The sequence below is a fragment of the Drosophila teissieri genome, chromosome 2R (assembly GCF_016746235.2).
Source record: "Drosophila teissieri strain GT53w chromosome 2R, Prin_Dtei_1.1, whole genome shotgun sequence".
NCBI classification, from domain to species: Eukaryota; Metazoa; Arthropoda; class Insecta; order Diptera; family Drosophilidae; genus Drosophila; species Drosophila teissieri.
Genome location: NC_053030.1, coordinates 4,577,520 through 4,582,398, shown reverse-complemented (window position 1 = coordinate 4,582,398; position 4,879 = coordinate 4,577,520).

The following is a 4,879-nucleotide window of genomic DNA, read 5'->3' as shown; positions in this document are numbered from 1 at the left end:
TTTTTAAGCAAATCGATAGAAATTTAGAAGACTAATACAAAAATGAAAAAAATTTCAAAACATTTTTCAAAAGTGTGGGCGTGGCAGATTTATGCGGTTTGTCGGCGTTAGAGTGGGCGTGGCAAAAAGTTTTTTTGGCAAATCGATAGAAACTTACAACACTAATACAAAAATGAAAAAATATCAAAACATTTTTTAAAAGTGTGGGCGTGGCAGTTTTGGGCCGTTTGTGGGCGTTAGAGTGGGCGTGGCAACATGAATCGACAAACTTGCGCTGCGTCTATGTCTCTGGAGTCTGTATGCTTAGTCTCAACTTTCTACCTTTTGTAGTTCCTGAGATCTCGACGTTCATACGGACGGACAGTCGGACGGACAGACGGACATGGCCAGATCGACTAAGCTATTGATCCTGATCAAGAATATATATACTTTATATGGTCGGAAACGCTTCCTTCTGCCTGTTACATACTTTTCAACGAATCTAGTATACCCTTTTACTCTACGAGTAAAGGGTATAAAAATATATTTTCATAGTTCCATAAAAGTGAATATAATATACATATTAACATTGTTAAGCCAAATAATAAAATATGAATTAATCAAAGCAGGTTTCAAAGTTGTGGTCGTGCCATTTTTTGCGGCTTGAGAGCAATGACTTTGAAACATCGATTAAAATTAGCAGGTCAAATAATAAAATGGAAAAATTCCAAAACACTTTTTAAAGAGTGGGCGTTAACGTGTTGGGTGGGGTGTGGCCAGAATGCTTAATCTTGACTTTCTAGCTTAAATAATTCCCAAGAATTCGACGTTCATACGGACGGACGTACAGACAATCATGGCCAGATTGACTCGGCTAGTGATCCTGATCAAAAATATATGTACTCTATGGAGTCGAAAAGTTACTCTACGAGTAACTGGTAAACAAATAATTTTTTTTTTATTTGATGAGCTTTACGTAGCGGGTATTACATATTTGTTCATAACTATTTAATGACTTTTGGGATCTGAACAATTGTGTCATTTTTTCGTTAATTTCTATATTAATGCCAAATAAATTGGGCGTCCATAAGTTGCAACAATAAATATAACAACCTGGAAATATCTCTCATTTTCCCGCTACGTTTCTTGACAAGCGTATAATTAAAAGTGATAATTATTGTTTTTGAGAGATCTCTTTCTGTCATATTACAGGTCAGTAATTAATCTAACAATGTGAACTAACTTAAGCACATAGGCAGGCAGGCGGACATGGCTAGATTTATCCAAGATATCCTGCTGACAAATACATGTACCTGGGTATAAAGCAGTTTCTTCTACCTTACAACTTTTCAGAAAGTCTAAATACAAAAGAATTCCGATGTGAAATCCTTAAATATTTAACGCAATTCATACTTCTACTGTATCGCGTCAGCTTCCAATAAGCCGACAACAACTAAAATGTAAAACAACTATATACGGCTTACAAATTGTTAAACCATTGCTGCAATTACCCTGTGAGAGCTCTCAATGGAGGCTTAAACCCATCAACTTCTGCTCAGTTGGGGTCAGTTGGAGCGACCTAGTAACTTAATACCTTTCGCATGCTATCAATTAATCCTTCAAGTGCGCAAGTGCACACATGCGAAGCAGGCTGTGTAACAGTTTGATATATTTATAAATGCAAATTCATGCGGGATTTGCTCAGTGGTGCAGAAGTATTAAATTAATGCATGCACAAGTTTATGTTCCATAAAATAGCACGCCTTGCTCAATGGGTGGTTCTGGGAAGCGAACTTCCTGGATGCCTACATGTTATGTTTTCGCAAAATCCGCTAAGTTGAATATTAATTAATTGGTGTAAATTGTATTTTGATGTTTGATATTTTTGATATTTTAAATACATGAAATGAATTTTTATTACCCCATATTAATGTAAGCCATATATGCATACTCAAGTTCAAATGGAACAGAAACCATATCTCGGTAATGCCTTTATCGAAATTAGGAACACTTGCTGCCACAAGTTCTGCAAAGGCATTTATGTACACTTGCGTGCACTTTGTTGTTCCAGTTGCAAGCGTAAAAATCGCGGCACATTAACTCTGGCTGAGTTCCAACGAGGCTGCGGAAAATGGTTAACTTTCGCCCGGCCTAACCCCAATAGTAAACAACTATTCATTTAATGACTTGAACTACAATTTAATCAAAACTGTGTAAATAAAGCACTGCACAACCAAGGCTCAGGGCAGGAGGACGGATATTGCCGCGGAAGTGAAATCAGGGCAAATGTCGCCGACAAGGACATTGGGTGAGCATGCACACGGCATCGCCAACATCCCTATTCCTATTCTACCTTTGGTAGAGCCAGCGGTGCACTTCGCTCGTTGTTGCACTTCCGGCGGCTGCTGGGGTTAATCTGCTTCAATTAAGTTCATTTATTTGAATTTAATTGCTTTCCGCTCACTCCTTGACGGCTAAAAGGGCCCATAACGCACTGACTTCCTTTCGCTTCGTGTTATTTGCTCCACAGCCCTTTGCTATCTTTATTACACATACTCGTTTTGGCCAAGGCTTTTCCAGCTGATGCTAGGCTGGATTCTCCATTCGCTACTTCGCTGTAATTAGATTACACAGAATATATTATTTAAATTCTGCGAATGAATTTTAAACACTTACTTGAGCCAGTTTAAAGATTTAACTTTGATTTTCTTCCATAATAAACATTTAACAGCATAGGCAATAAACATTCGGTTCTCGCTTAAATACTTTTCCAGGGTCCTTTTCACCCGTTTTAAACCATGCCGAGCTAGTTCCCTGGTAAATCCTTTTTCCCAGAGTTTCCGAGTGATTTTCCGAGCGCTTAAATCTCGGCGTGTTGTTGTGAATGTGAGACACGTGCAGGGACGAGGGTATTAGAGTGTGTGTGTAAGCCCCTTCATTTGTTTGCAGGACTCTTTTTTGTGCTCCTGCTCCTTGCTTTTTCCGGTCTGCATAATTACAGGGACGTGAGGGCTTTAAACTTCATGCACTTGGCTGTGCTTACGTGTGTGCTTTCTAAAAAGAACTCTTTCACTATCACTTTCAGGCACATCCTCGGCAGCTCGGATGTGTAGGTGGGTTGGGATTGGTGGGAGCAAAGTGTTTATGGTGGTCCTGGTTCATTAGGAGCTCTGTAGTGGATTGTCGTTCCTGCCCCACACCCTGCAAATGTGTTCCATGCAAATGTTTTTGGTGCCGTACATTAGCTTGTCCAGACAGCAGTCAGCTGGTGTAACTGCGCTCCCGTTTTTGTTTTCATTGTTTTGGACAACGCGGCGTATGCGTGATGCGAGTACTGTGAGCACGAATAGTTTCTGCTCATTTTGGGTCAACATGCTGTGCGTTCTAAGTTTAGCTGAGTGCTTTCGACGCAGTCTCAGCCCACTGTGACACCGTTTTGTTTCGGCCACTGCTTACATTAAATTGCAAAACGCTTCCTTTTCCAGCGGATGGCCATTTAAATCGTCGTTTGTGGTTTTGCGCCGGCAGCTAAATAAACTATTACGCGTAATTAGCCTGACTTTTGTGGCTGGGATTAGTTTTATTGTTGTCCTGACGAGGGCATTTGCGTAAATTGAATGGAACAATTTGCCTGCAGCCTTTTCACCATCAAGGTGGACTCACCTCACGAACTTAAAGGCTTGAGCTCTGATTTAAGTTGGTGGTGGTGAAAGATGCTTGCTTCTAACATTCTAGCATCTATTTCGATTACTATTCCCTTTGCCTGCTGACTCTCGGTTGTAATCCCGTAACCCAAACCCCCGAGCAGCAACTACAAGCAAGTCAGACTGAAGCTTTAGCCGAAATGTAATTATATTCGCATCTTCTTGCCGGCATTTTGCTAAAGGTGGTTATAATCCCACAGACACTCCAAAAAGCATTTTAAGCAGGGACTTATACAAAATGCATGAAACCGACTTACGCACACAAGCGCGCACAGTAGCTGGGAAAACTGCAGCGCAGACAGGATATAGAATAATCATAGAGGCATAGAGCCATGCATGTGTTCTCCCGGAAAACGGACTACAAATTACGATTTTCTGCATTATTAAAGTTCTGTCCTGCCTTTGACTCATTTATATTTCCCTTTTCGAGTCGAAATGCTGCTGGATGGTGTCACTTTTAAGTTGGTCCGTTGGTCCAGCAGCAACCCGCTTTCTTAAAGCCCCTTGCCAACTTATTTAATCAGCAGCCGCATAGGCACATCCGTGCCACAAGTAGTAGCACACTTTGTAGCTGAGCTGCGCACACACACCTATGCACGGCACATTCCATATACTCGTAGACGCATGGCATTCTGTTCCGTTGTGCGCGAAAGTGAGTGAACATTACACGCAAGTCAAATAAAATTTTGCGCTGCACAGGCACACAATCACACACACACAAGCACACACACGCACACACGAAGGCAGTCACTCGTGTACGTGTATTTGCTGGTGGCACTCAGGCTCGCAAAAAGGCGCGCATAAAGAGCGTCTTTAAAATGCGCTCGGAAATTGTTGCATGTGACATTTTGCGATACCGCCGAATGGGGTCCTGATACTTTGAAGCTAGCTAAAGAAGTTTTCCAATTAGAATTTGTTTATAATTTGTTTCTGAGAAATGACTTAATGTATTTCGTAGATTAAAGCGATATAGTATTATATAAAATAAGTATATAAATTATAGATATATTTGCCTGAATTTTGTGCTCTGTAAGAATCCGGATCTTTTAGGGGTCTCGATTTGGTCTTACTTTTGCAAGCGATGATCGATTTTGTGGATCCCTGAACGCACACCCTTTTAACCATATTTGCAGCTGCAGTTCAGCTTTTATTTGCCTTTGTTAAAGTGAGTCGGTGTGAGTGTGTGTGGACGTGCG